The sequence below is a fragment of the Apium graveolens genome, chromosome 5 (assembly GCF_009905375.1).
Source record: "Apium graveolens cultivar Ventura chromosome 5, ASM990537v1, whole genome shotgun sequence".
Taxonomy (NCBI): Eukaryota; Viridiplantae; Streptophyta; class Magnoliopsida; order Apiales; family Apiaceae; genus Apium; species Apium graveolens.
The window spans coordinates 147,073,083-147,094,111 of record NC_133651.1 but is presented as its reverse complement, the minus strand read 5'-3'; the positions used below and the strand labels follow the sequence as shown (position 1 = coordinate 147,094,111).

The following is a 21,029-nucleotide window of genomic DNA, read 5'->3' as shown; positions in this document are numbered from 1 at the left end:
AGTATAATCGTGAATCTTCGAATTCCGTCGGCTTTTACATTCACTTATTTTCCTTGATAAACAAGAATATGATCTCGGATTCTCAAAATTCCACTATTCAGTTTATGATGATCTCCATACGTATTACTTAATCAGCTCAAGTTACTATTCACAGAAGTTTTAAAATATTACAAAAATCAGGGTTCTTACACCAACCATCAGGGCTAACACTTTTGAGATCAAGTCAAGCACGATTCAGATGATACAAAACTCAGTTCAGTTTGGGGGTTCTCCTACTGAAGACCCCAACATGTATATCATGGATTTCATCAAGATCTGCGACACGTTCAAGTTCAATGATGTGATTGAAGATGCTATCAATCCGTGACTCTTCCCATTCTCTCTGAGGGACAAAGCTAAGTGCTGGTTACATTCTCTACCAACAGGGTCTATCACCACTTGGGAAGATCTTGCTCAAAAATTTCTCACTAAATTCTTCCCTATGGCGAAGACTGCCACAATCAGGAATGCTCTTACTCAATTTGCTCAGCAAACTGGAGAATCTCTGTGTGAGGCTTGGGATCGATATAAGGAGATGCTAAAGAAAAGCCTACACCATGGCATGCATGATTGGATGATTATTAACTGTTTCTACAATGAATTGGGTGCTACTTCTAGACCCATGTTTGATGCAACATCAGGAGGAGCCTTGTGGGTGAAAATCTAGGATGAAGCTTATGACCTTATTGAACTGATGGTTGCTATGAGTACCAGAATCCTTCCCAGAGACTGACTCAGGGAAAGGTAGCAGGAATTTCGGAGTTGGATGCAGCAACCGCTATAGCTGCCCAACTTAAGGCTTTGACGATGAAGGTGGACACTTTGGCTAATCATGGGGTTAATCAAATCGCTAGTGTCTGTGAGCTTTGTGCTGGTGCCCATGAGACTGATCAATGCGCAATTTCTAGTGAATAAGCTCAATTCGTGAGCAACTTTCAGCGTTCGCAGCAACCTGTGCCAGCCACTTATCATCCCAACAACCGCAATCATCCTAATTTCAGTTGGAGCAATGCTCAAAATGCGGTTTAACAGCCTTATCAGCAGTACCCATCTAAGCAGTACAACCCCCTGGTTTTCAGCAAATGCAATATGCACCAAGAAAGCAACTTCAGCTGCAACAAGCTAATGAAAAATTTAAATTAGAGGAGTTGAAGCTAATGTGTAAGATTCAAGCTGTTTCTATCAAGACCTTGGAAAATCAAATTGGGAAAATTGCCAATGCCTTGCTAAATCATCAACCTGGTACTCTACCTAGTAACACTGAAGTTCCAGGAAGGAAAGAAGCTAATGAGCAGGTAAAGACAATCACTTTAAGGTCTGGAAAGGTTGCAAATCTCGAACAAACTCAAGAATTGACTGAAGAAGCTGAGGTTGAGAAAGAAGTTGAGCAGCAGGAAGTAGAAGTGGAACCAAGAAAGACTACTGTTGAGCATACTCCTCCTGAGGGTAATATAGGGGAGAAACAGATCTATCCTCCACCGCCTTTTCCTAAGCGGCTGCAGAAGAAAAAGCTGGACAAGCAATTTGAGAAGTTTCTGGAGGTGTTCAAGAAACTTCATATCAACATACCTTTCGCTGAGGCTCTTGAGCAAATGCATAGTTACGCAAAGTTTATGAATGTATTCTTTTCTCGAAAAGTGAAGCTAAATGATTTAGAGATTGTCGCTCTCACGGAGGAATGCAATGCTGTGCTGCAACAGAAGTTGCCCCCGAAGCTTAAAGATCCAGGAAGCTTCACTATTCGGTGTACTATCGGAAAAGTGCCTTTTGATAGATGCTTATGTGACTTGGGAGCTAGCATCAATCTGATGCCTTTGTCAATCTTCAAGCAGTTAAACTTACCTGATCCAAAACTGACTTATATGACCTTGTAGTTGGCCCACCGTTTTATTACATATCCGTGAGGTATTATGGAGGATGTCTTGGTCAAGGTTGATAAACTCATCTTCCCTGCTGATTTCGTCATTCTTGATTTCGAGGAGGATAAGAAGATTCGCATAGTCTTGGGAAGACCTTTCTTGGTGACTGGCCAAACCTTGATAAATGTGCAGAATGGTAAGCTCACAATACGAGTGCTGGATCAGGATGTAACTTTTAATGTGTTCAATGCTATGAAATTTCCTATGGAAAATGAGGAGTGCTTAAAGGTGGAGTTGGTTAATTCTGTGGTTACTTCAGAACTTGATCAATTGTTAAGGTCTGATGCCTTAGAAAAATCATTATTGGGAAATTCAGATAGTGAAGATGATGAAGGTGAAGAACAATTACAATATTTGAATGCTTCTCCCTGGAAGAGGAAGATTGATATTGTTGGGTTCCGAGGCATAAAACACAGCGGATAAACGTAAATAAAACAAAAATTTTCGAAACCCGAAAACAGGATCCATGTATAATTGTGGGCAGATTATGAAGATAACGAATCATACCTTTCAAGAGCCTGACTTTCACGAACTCAACGGAGATCCTAGCTATCACGCTTTGTGTCTACCTCTCGGAGAAACACCTCTATGGTATCCAAACGAGCACTTCCAAGAACGTCTCACAAACTTGACTACGGAATGGATGTACTAGCCTCCTTCTTGACAATCTGAAATTGCCTCTGCCTCTCTTTGCTACTAGGGTTTTTCTTCAAAAACGTACAAGCCTCTTTAACCTATCATTATGTATTTATAATGGCTGATTAAAAAGGCCCATAACAGCAAAACCCAGCCCTAGTAGGTATTGGATTAAATAATAAAAACAAATTTCTATTATTTAATTAATAACTAAGTCATACTTAATTATTATGGGCAAAAACATTCCTTTTAATTCGAATTTATATTATCTCAATCAAGTCTTACTTAATTATAATAAAATTCGAATAATCATCAATTAATTTAAATCCATAATTTAAATTAAATATTCTATTAAGTGCTCTATTTGTGCGACCCTATAGGCTATTATTTAATTGGCAATAATTTTATTCTCTAATAAAATTATAAACAATGAGCAGTATCTAGTAATACATCATTGTTACCCAATTAAACAATAATTAAATCGTGATTAGATAAAACCTTTAGTTATTAATGTTTTTCGTGTAATATAATCCCTTTAACCATACATATTATAGATTAAACTCGAGGCATGTATTTAGTCATCCTCTTCAACATTTAATCCGGGTTTACTTGATCCATGAGTAGACTATCAAGACAAATCATTATTTGAGCATGGCCATGCTTTTATAATCTCACTCAATCAAGAGGCCAATAATATCTCTCCTAATTATAGGAGGGTTAAATCCTTTATCTATCATTCATATTTCTCATACGACTCATGATATACCCGATGTCCACTTTTATCATCACCCAATTAAAAGTAACTTTTAATGTAGTCAAAGTATATTAATCCTCGTATAAAAATATAATGATTTCAAGTCAAAGGATCGTTATACCATTATCACTGTGAGTCTTTCTTATGACTTTATTAAACATGAAGAATCTCACTGTGGGTCTGTCCAGTACCATGTACTCTCACATGTACCTATGTATTGACTTTAGTATCCCCATACTTATAACCAATGAGATGTGGTTATCTTGTCAAACAACATACTAGTCTATCTATGTATTATTATTGTCCTATATAATAATACTCGACTAGGGACCTTTAAGAATATGATATATTATATAATCTCAAGTTCAAGTCATGTACTTAAACTATACAATGTGTATCATGATTCTAAGGACATTTATTATGCTAACAAAATATCGCAGTAATTAAGGTCATAATAAATACATTTATTGAATGATCAACTGACATAAAGATTTAAAAGAATAATGTATTGCCTCTAGGGCACCTACACTAACAGATATGCCTTTTGAATCTCTTAGAGTAGGGGAATTGAACAAAGCTCCTAAACGCCTCAAGCCATCTATTGAGGAAGCTCCCACTCTTGAGCTTAAGCCTCTACCTGAGCATTTGAGGTATGCATTTTTAGGTGATGCATCTACTTTGCCTGTTATTATTGCATCTGACCTTTCAGGTAGTGACGAGGAAAAGCTCATGAGGTTTCTAAGAGAGTTCAAATCGGTAATTGGTTGGACTATAACAGATATCAAGGGAATCAGCCCTTCTTATTGCATGCATAAAATTCTGCTAGAGGAAGGTAGCAAGCCTACGGTTGAGCAAGAAAGAAGACTTAATCTGATCATGAAGGAAGTAGTGAAGAAAGAAATTCTTAAGTGGCTAGATGCAGGGATCATCTATCCTATTTTTGACAGTTCATGGGTAAGCCCAGTTCAATGTGTGCCAAAGAAAGGTGGAATTACTGTGGTAGCAAAGGAAAAGAATGAGCATATTCCTACAAGAACAATCACGGGGTGGAGAGTTTGCATGGACTACAGGAAGCTGAACAAGGCCACCAGGAAGGATCACTTCCCCTTGCCCTTCATTGACCAGATGCTTGACAGATTGGCTGGTCATGAGTACTACTGTCTTCTTGATGGCTATTCGGGTTATAATCAGATTTGTATTGCTCTAGAAGATCAGGAGAAGACTACCTTCACTTGTCCATTTGGTACTTTCGCCTTCAGACGAGTTTCGTTTGGTCTATATGGTGCACCAGCCACATTTCAAAGATGTATGATGGCCATTTTTTCTGATATGATTGGCCAGAATGTGAGGTGTTCACGGATAACTTCTCTGTATTTGGAGATTCTTTTGATGAATGCTTGCAAAATCTTGGACACATTCTCAAGAGGTGTGTTGAGACCAATTTGGTTCTCAATTAGGAGAAATGTCACTTTATGGTGTGACATGACATTATTCTTGGGCACAAGGTTTCTAGTAAGGATCTTGAGGTGGACAAAGCCAAGGTGGGGGTCATTGAAAATCTTCCTCCACCCATTTATGTTAAGGGAATTCACAGTTTTCTTGGTCATGCGGATTTCTATAGGCGTTTCATCAAAGACTTTTCTAAGATTTCGAAGCCATTGTGCAGTTTGCTAGAGAAAGACGTCCCTTTCAAGTTTGATGACGAGTGCCTTGCAGCTTTTGAAATATTGAAGAAGAGTTTAATCACGGTACCTGTCATAACTGCACCTGATTGGAATAAACCTTTTGAGATGATGTGGGATGCAAGTGATTATGTAGTTGGAGCAGTTCTTGGGTAGAGGAAGAACAACATGTTTCATGTGGTCTACTACACTAGCAAGACCCTAAATGGTGCTCAACTGAATTACACTACTACGGAGAAAAAAGTTTTGGATATTGTGTGTGGTTTTGAGAAATTTTGATCTTATCTACTTCGGACCATGGTGATAGTTTTCACTGATAACGTGGCAATTCGTTATCTTGTCTCAAAGAAGGACTCGAAGCCTGGATTGATTAGATGGGTCCTTTTACTTCAAGAATTTAAACTAGAGATCGAGGACAGAAAGGGGACTGAGAATCAAGTCACTGATCATCTCTCGCGTTTAAAGAACCCTAATGCAACTTCATTAGATAAGGCATTGATAAATGAGTCTTTTCCCGACGAGCAGCTATTTGGAGTGCAAGAAGAAGAACCATGGTTTGCAGACATTCTAAACTACCTTGTGAGTAATATCATGCCTCCCGACTTATCTTATGCTCAAAGGAAGAAGTTTTTACATGAAGTGAAGTGGTATATGTGGGATGAGTGTTAGGCACAAAGCATGCGCTAATAATTCACGCAGGTATACACGTTCGCAAGTAGTATAGAATGATTTCTAGTTCATTCCCACAAAGACTCTGACTAATTATGTTCAATTAACACTTACTCACCAATGTATGATTACTTCTCAATGTCAAGACAATAACACTTAAGGTTGATTAACTAATTATTACTACGATTAACTACGAGAATAAAACACTTAAATTAACACTTGAATTAACAATATTAAACACACACGAGATCATAACTTCATTACTACTTCATTCAATAGTTATTGTTATTACCCTTAGCATGTAACGGTGATGATATTAATCGAACAACACGAAACTGATAAGCCAACTTTCGTTGCACAAGTACCATTCTACCAAGCATCCATAATTAAGATAGAAGTTGAATATGCATCAATTATGTTGAGACCCTATATGTCTATATAATTTGACAACATAATGATTTAAGCGCAAGTTATTCATTATGATTACACAGGACAAGTAAAATGGTTAGAGTTACCCACTAATCATGCACATAATACATGAACCTATGCTAGCATGGCAAGTTCTAAATCTCAAGATTTACTATCGCTTCACCAGAGATTAACAGGCTATCTTATATGTTCGCGACGCACATAAGACGAATAAGCACAACCTATGCTAGATATCATATAATCATCACATACCAAGGTATTAAACAATTAACTAAAGAAATCCATAGTAAATCCGCTACGACCCCATGATCACGATTAACCCATAATAGAACTCATCGTCACCATGGGTTCATATGAAAACTAAATAAAACCAGAGTACGTCACAAGAGTATTAAGGTTCAAAGTAAAGAAAACTAGCATCCACTGTTATAACGAATAAAAGAATCACAAGATAACGTATGCTTCCTCTTCTTTGTTGTGGTGTGCTAAAACGGTCTTTTAATCTTCTCTCCTTGCTCCTTGCTTGATTGATACTTGTTGCTTGTTATTGTGAAACGACTCCCAAGATTACTTATATAGAAGTCCATAAGAAACAGCACCGTCAGAAGCCCAGTAGAACTTAAATTAGAAAATCCAGATTCTAAAATTACGACCCCAGACGGCCGCCTCAGTTCCCAGGCGGGCGCCTGCATCTCCAGGCGATCGCCTGCACATCCCAGGCGGGCGCCTGCACAACTTCTGGAAAAATCATCTTTTTGCTCCTGATTTTGCTGATTTCTTGACACAACTCCCCGCAACTGTGACGCCCTCCAAACCCGGGGTCTAGATTTGGGGGTCACTCGCCAATAAACCAAAATAAAATAATCACAGCGGAATAATATAATAAATATGACCCCTTGCATGTTACTGGATTGATCACAGGTTATAGTATGGAACATGCACTATTACAAACCAACTGTTATTACAAACCATGTTATTACAAACCAACTGTTTACCACAGATCTATATGCATACAACCTATGCTCTGATACCAATGATGGATTTTTAATCGCAGCGGGGGCATGGCAAAACACTTTTACACATATAAAATCCAAATAAAAGCATATAAATCGTGGTAAAAACATAGGGATCGAATCTAACCTTTAAAATAATTCGGAGACAACGATCAGAGATCCTTAGCAGTTGCTCCTCAAGTGTGAAGCACTCCACCGGTATCCACCAAGAAAACGATGTTAAGGAGGAGGAAGGAGGTGGAGAGAATTGGGTTTTCCAAACTTTTTGGGTTTTGGGGTACGAATGAAAATAGGGTCTATAATAGTGTATTTATAGGCAAAATTTTCAGCTGAAATTTTCCCATAAATAATATTATTATTATCCCATTTATTATTCTCATTAATAATTAAAACACGTTTTAATTATTAATCCTTTTTCTAAACACTTTAGAAATAATTCTCTCTCTTGATTTAATTTCCAAAAATTAAATCCTTTAATTAATAATATTAAGAACTTTTATTAATTAATTTATAATCAATTAAATCTCATTTAATCAATTATTAAATTTGCCAATTAATTATTTATTTCATAAATAAATAATTATCAGCCATTATTAATTAATTCCTCCACCATTAAATCATTCTCTTTTTATGGTGTGACCCTGTAGGTTCAATATTAAGCCGGTAGTAGAAATAAATAATAATAAAACTATTTTATCATTATTTATATAAATTCTCTAATTTATTAAATATGATTAATTAATTAATCACATTTATTCTACATCGTGAGGGATACTTCTCAGCATATCGCGACTATCCGGATAATATGAATTCACTGCTTAGAATACCAAGAACCTATTCAGTGAATAGTTACCGTACAATAAACTCCTTGTACCCTACAATGTCCCGATTAAATACAAGGCATGGATCTCGTGTCAAGCCTATCTAATTTAATCACTTGCTTACCATTTACTATGCGTAGTTCTATGCAAATTAGAAACTCCTTTCTAATTTCATTCACTCTGGCCAGAGATTCCTGAACTAGCATAAGTGGATCAGCCTTGAATATTCGCTTCCTTCACTGGAAGGGGTAGATCCTTTATTGATCATACACTATCTTCGTGTACAAATTCCTATACCCAGAAGAGCCCTAATAATTGTCCCTGGAGACTAAGAACTAAAGCAAAGCATAGTTCAGTGTACACAAGATTACTATGATGACCTCAAGTTTAAGGATACTTGTACAACTATCACTATGTGAACAACTGCTGACACGTGAGTGAACTTCATCAGTTGTTCAGCTGGGCGAGTCATGTTCAGTGAACTTATTCTATAATAAGCACCTACATACTAGCTATAGTGTCACCACACAAATGTCTGTGAGAACAGACATCCTTCATAATGAAGCAAGCATAGTATGTACCGATCTTTGCGGATTATTAATTACCAGTTAGTAATCCTATGATCAGGAACTATTTAAGTTTAGAGTTATCAACTTTTAGGTCTCACTATTATGATCTCATCATAATCCATAAAAAGCTTTACTCTAAACTATGGTATATCTTATTTAAACACTTAAATAGATAGAGCCCGTAATAAAAACAAAACAAGTCTTTTATTAATATCAATGAAATCAAAACAGATTACATAAAAGGTTATTCCTAAATCCTAATACATGATTGGACTTAGGACATATTCCTTTCAGGAAGAACACCGACCGGTTTTTGGGAAATCCCCAGATTCCGGCGGTCTTCGCGGGACTCCGGCGGTTCCAAACCTCCCCCCAAACACCTCTATTCGCCCCTTTCTTCCCCTGAATTATTACGACACCAACCCAGCAACTCGAACAGCAGAACAACCCTAAAAAACGAAACGGAGTTCGTCGATTCCGGCTAGAACGGCCATAGAAACCGGCCACGAGTTCCAGAATCCGGCGAACTCGGGTTTAATCCAAATACAACACCAAAATCATCGGTTTAACTCTCCAATTAAAGCCCAGAAGAATTAAAAGCTAACCCAATCATCAAACCACATCAAGAACATCACAATAGTCGAGAAAATCGAATTGAAAAAATTTGAAAACTTAAAACTTCAACTCACTTAAATCGGACTCAAAATCAACGAAATAAGAGGCTAAACCGTTCCTTGAAATCTCAGTAATGATTATCCATCAATAAAAACATCAAACGATTACCCTAGCATCCAAAACGAATTTAAATAACAAAATTATGAAAAAAATGAAATAACAGTATACTTCACCTTTGCTAAAGATGTTTATCTCAAAGGATAGAGCGTGAAGAGAGCTTTAATTCGGTTACTCGAACTTTGAAAATGGAAATCAGAATCACTATCAATCAGAGGAATGATTTCCCAAGTTATGAACACCCCCAAGAACAATTCTTGGTTTTCTTTTTATATATATATATATATTTTTTTCTGAATTTTTAATAAAATAAAAATAAATAAAACAGGAATCAACTATTTATACTTACAACAAATTATATCCCCAAAATTATTTAAGGGTGTCTTTATCCTTTAATTATAATAATAAGGCCCCAAAATAATAATTACGGGGAATAATTTTTAAAACGATAAACTACAAAATTAATGTCAAAATTCCCCAAAAATTACAAATAATTCAAAAATGCAATAATAAAGGGTATTTGCAATACGAATAATTTTATAAAAATAAAAACACAGATTTTGTGGGGTTTGTCGTCCCAGTGGGGTCCCGGTCCGTTAATTTTTGAAGAATAAAATGATCCCTAAATTACCAAATAAACCCGAAAATACGTAAAATACATTCAAACGCACATAAAATCAAATAAAACAGGTATCTTAATAAAGACCCTAATAATTACACATCCCGATTGCAGATAAATTCATATAATTGCAGTTTAAACATATTTTAATCAATCAAAAAATTTTCTGGCCCGCACAGAAACACACATAACAGTTATAACATCTCATATCATGGAAACAATTACTTTAAATTTATAAAACACATAATATGTATTTATTTAACACATAATATTGACATACTTTTCCCGGTTATTACATCCTTCCCCCCTTAACAGGATTCTGTCCTCAGAATCAGCCTAGGAAAACAAATGAGGATACTTGGATCGTATTTCGCTTTCCAACTCCCAAGTCGACTCTTCAACCTTGGGATTCCTCCACAAGACTCGTACTAAAGACACAGACTTATTCCTAAGCACTCTTTCTTTCTTATCTATTATCTGCACTGGTTGCTCTATAAAAGACAAATCTGGCTGGATCTCGATTGGCTCGTATTCTATCACATGGTTCGAATCAGGCAAATAATGCTTCAACATTGACACGTGGAACACGTTGTGAATATGTTGCATATGAGGTGGTAGCACTAATTCATAAGCAACCTTTCCCACACGCTTCAAAATCTCAAAAGGGCCAACATATCGCGGACTCAGTTTTCCTTTCTTTCCAAATCTTGATAAGCCCTTCAAAGGTGAAACCTTTAATAACACTGCTTCTCCAATTTCAAATTCCATATCTTTTCTGGTATGATCAGCATATTTGTGTTGACGATCTTGAGCTGCTATTAATCTTTTCCGAATGAGTTCTATTTTCTCCTTCGTCTGCTGGATCAATTCTGAACCCAAAATCTTTCTCTCACCAACTTCTTCCCAACAAATTGGAGATCTGCATCTTCTCCCGTACAAAGCTTCGTAAGGTGGCATTCCAATGCTGGCATGATAACTGTTGTTGTAGGAGAATTCAACTAATGGCAAATGCTCGTCCGAACTTCCTTCAAAATCTAGCGCACATACCCTTAGCATATCCTCAATAGTCTGAATCGTCCTTTCACTTTGACCGTCTGTCTGCGGATGATACGCGGTACTCATGTTCAGCTTCATTCTGAGACAATCTTGAAAACTTCTCCAGAATCTTGAATTAAATCGAGGATCTCTATCTGAAACTATGGATACTGGAACTCCATGTCGGGTCACAATTTCCTTAAGATAAAACCGAACCAATTTATCCATTGAAAATCTCTCATTGATAGGAAGAAAATGCGTTGACTTTGTTAATCAAATAGCATCATGATTTGCTCTGGTCCTCGGTAATCCAACTACGAAATCCATTGCAATATGCTCCCACTTCCATTCCGGAATGTCCAATGGCTGTATCAGTCCACTGGGCCTTTGATGTTCCGCTTTGACTCGCTGGCAAGTGTAATACTTATTTACCCATTCTGTAATTTCTTTGTTCATGCTTGGCCACCAAAAGTTTTCTCTTAAATCTCTGTACATCTTCGTACTTCCGGGATAGATTGAGTATCTGGAGTTGTGAGCATCTCGAAGAATTTCATCTTTCAGCTGGACTACGTTGGGTATCCATATTCTGGAAGAAAATCTTAATATTCCTTTATCATCCTTTTGACTCCCTATCTCTTCTCCTGTCAAACTGTCTCGTTCATGGCTCATTACTTCTTCCTGACATCTTCTTATTTTCTCTAATAATTCTGGTTGAAAAGACATTATACACAATATCTTTGTAGACATACTTGGGATACTGACCTCTATTTCCAGCTTTTCAAATTCCTTGATCAATTCCTCAGATGAAGTTATCACGTTTAATCTTTCTTTTCGGCTCAGAGCGTCGGCCACCACATTTGCTTTGCCTGGATGATAGTTGATAGTACAGTCATAGTCCTTGATTAGTTCTAGCCATCTTCTCTGCCTCATGTTCAATTCCTTCTGGGTAAAGAAATACTTCAAACTTTTGTGGTCCGTGTAGATCTCGCACTTTTCCCCATAAGGATAATGCCTTCAAATCTTCAATGCAAATACTATAGCTGCCAATTCAAGATCATGCGTTAGATACTTTTCTTCATGTGGTTTCAACTATCTTGAAGCGTAGGCTATCACCTTGTCATGCTGCATTAAAACACATCCCAATCCTTTGTACGATGCGTCACTTTAAATCATAAAATTTCCTTGTTCATCTGGCAAGACTAGTACTGGAGAAGATACTAATCTATTCTTTAATTCCTGGAAACTTTCTTCGCACTTCTCATCCCATTCAAATTTCTGATTCTTCCTGGTGAGCTTTGTCAATGGCGTAGCTATCTTCACAAAATCTTGCACAAATCTTCTATAGTAACCTGCTAATCCCATGAAACTTTGTACTTCTGTTGGTGTCTTTGGCCTCTCCCAGTTGATTATGGCTTCAATCTTCGCTGGATCCACTTCCACTCCTTTATTGCTAATCACGTGCCCAAGAAATCGTACTTCTTTTAACCAAAATTCACACTTGGAAAACTTTGCGTATAATTTCTCCTGTCACAGTATCTCCAGAACTATCCTCAAATGCTCTGTATTCTCCTCTTCTGTTTTAGAATAGATCAAGATGTCGTCTATGAACACGATCACGAATTTATCCATATATTTTTTGAATACTCGATTCATCAGATCCATGAAAGCTGCTGGTGCGTTGGTTAATCCAAATGCCATTACTAGCAACTCATAATGCCCATATCTGGTTCTGAAAGTGGTCTTCGGGATGTCTTCAGGCTTGATCTTCAGTTGATGATATCCGGATCTTAAATCTATTTTAGAAAACCATACAACGCCTCGCAATTGGTCAAACAAATCATCGATCCTCGGCAATGGGTACTTGTTCTTAATAGTTAGCTTATTTAGTTCTCGATAGTCGATACACAGTCCCATACTCCCGTCCTTCTTCTTGACAAACAGTACTGGTGCGCCCCATGGGGATACACTGGGTCTTATAACTCCTTTCTCCAAAAGATTTTGCAGCTGAGTTGCCAATTCTTTCATCTCCACTGGTGCCATCCGGTACGGAGCTCTAGAAACTGGTTCTGTTCCGGGTGCTAGATCAATCACAAATTCAATTTCTCTACCGGGAGGTAATCCTGGTAGATCGTCTGGAAAGACATCTAAAAATTCGTTGACAACTGGAATCGCTTCTAGTGCTGGAACTTCTTTGCTGGTGTCTACCACATGGGCCAAATACGCTTCACAATTCTGGCACAATAACTTCTTCACTTGAACGATCGTTAAGAACTTCTTCTCTTGCCTATTTCCTTGAAAATCACCTTCTTCTTACTATCCAAGGTCTGAAGTCTTACTTTCCTATTCTTACAATCAATCTGACCGTTATTTTCTGACAACCAATCCATTCCTAAAATAACATCAAATTCTCCCAACTTAAAAGGTATTAAGTTAGCATAGAAATGATGTCCTCCTACCTCAATATCACACCTCGGGCACACTCGGTCGATGGAAACTTGATCCTTATTAGCTAATTCTATCATTAACGCTTATTCTAACAACTTAACTTCACAATACAGTTTATCGACAAAATCTTGAGAAATAAATGATCTTGTAGCTCCAGAATCAAATAAAACTTTAGCATCTACGGAGTTGACTGGAAGCGTACCTGCAATCACGTCTGAACTCTGAACATCATCCTTCATAGTCATATTGAATGTCCTGGCCTTGGGCTGGTCCTTTGCTGGTGGTCCTTCAATCCTTGGCACATTAGCAGCTGGTTCAGTTGTCTGGCAGTCCCTGTCAATATGCCCCATCTTTCCACATTTAAAGCACACTGTCCCTGATTTCTGAGCTGTAGTCTGACTTCGACACTCATTAGCATAGTGTCCCTACTGATTGCACTTGTAACACAACACATTAGCCTTACAAATCCCAAAATGCCTTCTACCACAAAACTTACAGTCTGGTACTGGTGGACGATTGGGCTTATGCTGATTTGAATTCTGGAAACGGTTCCCATTCCCTGGTTGTGGTTTCTTAAATCCCACACTCTTATTGTCCTGAAACTCTGGCCTTTTATTAAAACGGCCCTGGAAGTTACCTTGTTGCTGGCCTCCTCCTGAGGTTTCTATTTTCCTTTTCTTCCCATCCTTTCCCTTCTGATACATGTCACTTTTACTTTCAATCACCATCACTTTCTGTACCACTGCCATATATGAAGTCAATTCAAACATGGCCACCCTATTCTGAATCCAAAATCTCAATCTCTGTTCAAACCTTCTTGCTTTCTTTTCATCTGTGTCAACCTGGTCTGGCACGAACCTTGCTAACTCAGTAAACTTAGCTTCGTACTCAGCTACAGTAAGATCTCCCTGGGTCAGGTTCAAGAATTGGATCTCCATTTGATTCTTCATATACCTCGGGAAATACTTCTCCAGAAACAGCTCGGTAAACCTTTCCCAAGTTATAAACTCACCTCCTTCCAATGCTCGCGTGGATTCCCACCAATAGTTCGCCTCGCCCTTCAGAAAGTAGCTTGCAAACTTGGTCTTCTGCTCAGCTCCTGCTCCGACTAATTTAAAAGCCTTTTCCATTTCCTTGAGCCATGCATTGGCTTCCACAGGATCAACACTTCCCTTGAACTCAGGTGGCTTTACTGCTTGAAACTGCTTAAAAGTCACTACAGGTGGTGCTGCTGCTTGTTGCTGCTGTTGCTGTTGCTACTGTTGTTGCTACTGCGTAAGATGTAATATCTGCTGCTGCATCAGTCTCAACATCTGGACAATCGCTGGATCTGTCCGACCCTCAGTACGATCCTCTCCTGAATTATTCCTTCTCTTTGGTGCCATTATTCTGGTAAGAAACAAGCAACATATATATAATAATCTGCCAAGCATTGTGTCAAATATGTAGCAATTCCTTAATATATCAAAATTCGTAAACAGTTCCTCTTCTCAAAATATCATAAACTTGTTACCATATTAACACAAGCGACATGGTTATCACATAATCCTGCTTATTATCTCAAGAATAATAACACAAAGAAAATTTACTCAGAGTTATCCAAACCTTTTAAATCCTTGCTTGAAATCTTAACTAAACCAACAAAATAGCAGGGCAATGACACAAGGCCTAAGGCTAAATGCAAAACAGGAAACCTAAACAACTTATCTACCCCAACCAATTAACCTAAATTTAACCCTATAAGAGCTAAATTACACGCGCCTATCTTATGTGATCTTCCTATGACTCATCTATGACAATCCTAAGCCTATTTCAGTGACCATAACCTGTGGCTCTGATACCAACCTGTGACGCCCTCCAAACCCGGGGTCTAGATTTGGGGGTCACTCGCGAATAAACCAAAATAAAATAATCACAGCGGATTAATATAATAAATATGACCCCTTGCATGCAACTGGATCGATGACTGGTTATAGTATGGAACATGCACTATTACAAACCAACTGTTATTACAAACCATAAGTCTAATTAGTTTTACAATTTATTCAAATTTTATTACAAACCTCTAGACTAGTTAAGCGTCCCAAACTGTCTACCTGGAAACACACCAAACTATCTACAAGCACACAACTTCTAGTCCGACCTGAAACTCAAGCTTGCCCTGGCCTAGCTGAAAGAATCAGGATATGAAACAAGTATGAGCGAAAGAAATGCTCAGCAAGCAGTAAATAGCTTAGGATTTTAGACAACAACAATAATATATCTGATGAACAAAACCGAACCACAATACCTGAACAGTATCAAAAATTGACATATATTTGATAATAAACAACATTTGTAATATATTATGTTTTGGGATTGGAATCCTCGAACGACGGTGTGTTGCCGCCGGTGATCAGCCGCGGAGCAACACCGGTATGCCAAAGCATATCCAACTAAACAAAAGGTACCCAAGGCACATATCGGCCTAGCAAGGTGTTATATCCCGTATAACACATAGCTCACACTGGACCGCCGCCACGGCCTCTTACGCAACTATTCAACCCATAAAAACAATTTTCCGTCAAAGGAGTCGAATCAAATGACATCCTTAACCACATAACTCCCCATTTCTCATGGTCCGGAGTTTTCTCAACAACCAATGGTGAAATAACCAGAACAATTAGTTATTCACTAATCTCAATTCAAAGCTTCACTGTATAGAGTAAGTTGTAGCGAAATGTAAAAATATTTAACTATTCTGAACTTAGAATAGTAGAGAAATTGAAAGGATAAATTCAGAGTCAATACCACTTGAATGATATGTGATGACATAAATAATTGCATAATGTGATGCGAAATAAACGTCACTTGAACGATAAGTGAAGTTAGGGTACTTGCCTGGTATGCTCGATAACCTCTTACTATAACTCTGCTTATAACTGCTGGCTACTATCTCCGTCTAACACTTGACTGCACTCCTTGCTACTCGATTCTATAAACAAAAGGACTATCTTAATTGACAGAACTAAACTCAATCGACGTAACTATACGTCTTGACATCTACCCGATCGTTTATAACTAAGCATGGTATTTTAAACTGTAAATAGATAGCATACATATCACGTAACACATAATCATGGCATCTGTATAACACGTAATCACATATTTCATGTAACACATAAGTTAGATTATTAAAAGAGAGGTCCTAGGGCGTTTAGAATGAAAATCAGACCAATATTAGCATTTACCGATCAAATACCGACTCAAACTGATACTCAAATCAAATGACATTGCAATACAAAAGAAATTAGGTCTCAAAAGTATTTTTATTGGAAGCGTAATATTTTTCTGAGTCTGTACGCGTTCGTTTCGTATTAAACAGACGAACGGTTTAATTATTATGAATAAAATAAGAAATAAATAGATTTAAATCAATTAATAATAATATTAATTGGTTTTTAAATACCAAAATATTATTTTTAAAACCTTAAAATAATTTTTTAGAAATTATTTGAATTAATTATAAATAATTTATATTTATTTAACTATTTATAAATAAAATTAATTGATTAATTGATTTTTAATCAATTAATTAAATTCATAAATAATTAACTAAAATAAACTATAAATAATTAAATCAAATGGTATTTTTGAAAATAATTAAAGAAAATAATTTTAGGAATTTAAAATAATTAAGAAAATAATTTTTAGTATTTAAGTAATTATTTAATGATTTTTGAAAACAAATTAAATGATATTTAAAAGTAAGAAAATGAATTTTGAAATAAAAGTAAAAAGAAATTAAGAGAAACAAGTTTTTGGGTTTGCATTTGGGGGAAATCAGATTGAACCCGGGTCAAACGACCGGGTCATAACCGGGTTAAAAGAATCCAACCGGGTCGGGAAGAACACCGACCGGTTTCTGGGAAATCCCCAGATTCTGGCGGTCTTCGCCGGACTCCGGCGGTTCCAAACCTCCCTCCAAACACCTCTATTCGCCCCTTTCTTCCCCTGAATTATTACGACACCAACCCAGCAACTCGAACAACAGAACAACCCTAAAAAACGAACCGGAGTTCTTCGATTCCGGCTAGAATGGCCATAGAAACCGACCACGAGTTCCAGAATCCGGCGAACTCGGGTTTAATCCAAATACAGCACCAAAATCATCGGTTTAACTCTCGAATTAAAGCCCAGAACAATTAAAAACTAACCCAATCATCAAACCACATCAAGAACATCACTATAGCGAGAAAATCAAATTGAAAAAATTTGAAAACTTAAAACTTCAACTCACTTAAATCGGACTCAAAATCAACGAAACAAGAGGCTAAACCGTTCCTTGAAATCTCAGGAATGATTATCCATCAACAAAAACATCAAACGATTACCCTAGCATCCAAAACAAATTTAAATAACAAAATTATGAAAAAATGAAATAACAGTATACTTCACCTTTGCTTAAGATGTTTATCTCAAAGGATAGAGCGTGAAGAGAGCTTTAATTCGGTTACTCAAACTTTGAAAATGGAAATCAGAATCACTATCAATCAGAGGAATGATTTCCCAAGTTATTAACACCCCCAAGAACAATTCTTGGTTTTCTTTTTATATATATATATATATATTTTCTGAATTTTTAATAAAATAAAAATAAATAAATAAAACAGGAATCAACTATTTATACTTACAACAAATTATATCCCCAAAATTATTTAAGGGTGTTTTTATCCTTTAATTATAATAATAAGGCCCCAAAATAATAATTATGGGGAATAATTTTAAAAACGATAAACTACAAAATTAATGTCAAAATTCCCCGAAAATTACAAATAATTCAAAAATGCAATAATAAAGGGTATTTGCAATACAAATAATTTTATAAAAATAAAAACACAGATTTTGTGGGCTTTGTCGTCCCAGTGGGGTCCCGGTCCGTTAATTTTTGAAGAACAAAACGATCCCTAAATTACCAAATAAACCCGAAAATACGTAAAATACATTCAAACGCACATAAAATCAAATAAAACATGTATCTTAATAAAGAAGCTAATAATTACACATCCCGATTGCAGATAAGTTCATATAATTGCAGTTTAAACATATTTTAATCAATCAAAAAATTTTCTGGCCTGCACAGAAACACACATAACAGTTATAACATCTCATATCATGGCAACAATTACTTTAAATTTATAAAACACATAATATGTATTTATTTAACACATAATATTGACATACTTTTCCCGATTATTACAGCAACTGGTTCCAAGTACTCCCCTAGGCTTATTATGATGAAATCTCCCTAATTACACAAATTATACCCTGAAATGCAAAACACTAGAAAAACGAATCAAATACACAAAAATACTTGATTTCAAGATATCAATTCAAGCCATTATAAGACGTTCTAAGTGGTATAAAATACCACTTATCAATGAGCCGTTTGTTTTTCGACAAGGAGCAGACCAAATCATCAGGAGATGTATTCCTTATAGCGAAACGAGGGGGATCTTAAGAGATTGCCACTCAACGGCTATTGGAGGACATTATGGTGGAGAAAAGACAACAACTCGTATTCTGCAAGCAGGTTTCTTTTGGCCAACCTTATTTAAAGATGCTCACCAGTTCGTTTTGAAATGTGATCGATGTCAACATGTGGGTAATATGTCTAAGAGGGATGCGATGCCTCTTAATGTGCTTCTCGAGGTTGAGGTCTTCGATTTTTGGGGAATTGACTTCATGGGGCCATGTATCTCATCCTGTAACAATCAGTATATCTTGTTGGCAGTTGATTATATGTCGAAATGGGTTGAAGTTAAGGCGTTGCCAATGAACGATGTGAAAGTGGTGCTTAATTTTCTTCATAAGCAGATATTCACAAGATTTGGAACTCCAAGAGTCATAATCAGTGACGAGGGGTCACATTTTTGCAACCGCAAGTTCACTACTATGATGCAAAGGTATAATGTGAATCATCGCATTGCTACGGCTTATCATCCTCAGACGAACAGTCAAGCCGAGGTATCTAATAGAGAGATCAAGCGCATTTTAGAGAAAGTTGTGTGTCCATCGAGGAAGGATTGGTCTTTGAAGCTTAATGAAGCTGTTTGGGCTTATCGAACAACATACAAGACTCAGCTAGGGATGTCACCGTATCAATTGGTTTATGGTAAGGGGTGTCATTTGCAGGTGGAGCTGGAGCATAAAGCGTATTGGTCTTTGAAGAAATTGAATTTGGATGCAGCTGAAAAGAAGAGGATGCTTCAATTGAATGAGCTCGATGAAATTTTGACTTCAAGCTTATGAGAACAACAAAATGTACAAGGAGAAAGTCAAGAGGTGGCACGATCGGGGTCTAATGCTCAAATCATTTATGTCGGGGCAACAAGTTCTTTTGTTCAACTCTCGTCTCCGTCTTTTTCTTGCAAAGTTGAAGTCAAGATGGTCAGGGCCGTTTATTGTCAAAACTGTGTTTCCACATGGAGCGGTGGAAATTTTTGAGAATGATCCGGGCCAAACATTCAAGGTGAATGGTCAGAGGTTGAAGCATTACTATGGTGACACGGCAAACCGCGAGGTGGTTAATCCTGTTCTATTATCCATTTGAGCTTAAGGTTCTACGTCGAGCTAGCGACGTAAAAGAAGCGCTTCTTTTGAGATAACCCAAGTTTGTTATACAATAGTAGGTAGAGGAAGCAAGAAGAAAGGAGAAAAACACAAAAAAAATTAGATTAAGAAAAAAAACCAGGACTGACTACAGAAGCCTGGCGCGTCCGCGCTGTCCTAGCGTGCGGCCACGCTAAAAATAAAGAAACATACCGCGCCCGCGCTGTTCCAGCGCGCGGCTGCGCCGGTTTGGCAGAAGTAGCGCGCGCCCGCGCTGTCCTAGCGCGGGCCCGCGCCGTGGTCCCGACTCAGAAAAATATAGGCAGTTTTAAAGGGGAAAATTGGGAATTTTGCTATAAAATTAATTCCCAACCGAATTTTACTCCCCCACATCCCATATTTCGCTCTCCAAATCAAACCCATTACTCCCATTATTCCCATAATCAAATCTCACTTATATTCCATATATAATTTTCTTTTCACCAGCTATATATACATACACCTTATACACAAACTTCTTCACCACTTCATAAACTCTCAAACACAAATTATCTCTCAAACATAACTCTTATTCTCTCTACTCAATTCCAATGGCACCCTAGAGACAAAGAACACAGGTAAGCAGCAGCACCATTGATTCTTCAAGTGTGGGTAGTGTAAGGCCAAGGTTCTCTACTCCCGAGGCCAAATCGGAGTATACGAGGCTTCTCTCGAAGCCAATCATCAAGGAGCGAGGTTTTTTGCCATCAAGGAAGGATGGTAAGCTATTGCAGATGATTCTGGAGATGGGATGGGTTCCTTTTTGTGAGGCTCCCGCTGCTGTGCCCATGAGTGTTGTTCCCGAGTTCTATGCGAATGCGAAGGATTTGAATAATGGCTTCATGGTAGTTCGAGGGAGGACTGTGGAGTATAGTGCAGAGGCTATCAGGACGGTGATTGAGCAGCCCGTGAGGAAGGTCGGGCAAGACACGTGGAATGATAAGACTTCAAAGAACTTTGATCTGGATCTTATTATTGTTACGCTGTGCCAGCCTGACACTCACTGGAAGATCAAGAGTGGTATGACCGAGTATTCT

At 37.4% G+C, this 21,029-nt stretch overlaps 1 non-coding gene across 1 annotated transcript; it reads right to left on the bottom strand.

The window, feature by feature from the left end:
• Positions 1 to 496: 496 nt before the first annotated feature.
• LOC141663088 (small nucleolar RNA R71) lies at positions 497 to 603 on the bottom strand. Its single transcript, XR_012551173.1, has one exon. It is a non-coding gene; the product is annotated as a small nucleolar RNA R71 (small nucleolar RNA).
• Positions 604 to 21,029: the final 20,426 nt, after the last annotated feature.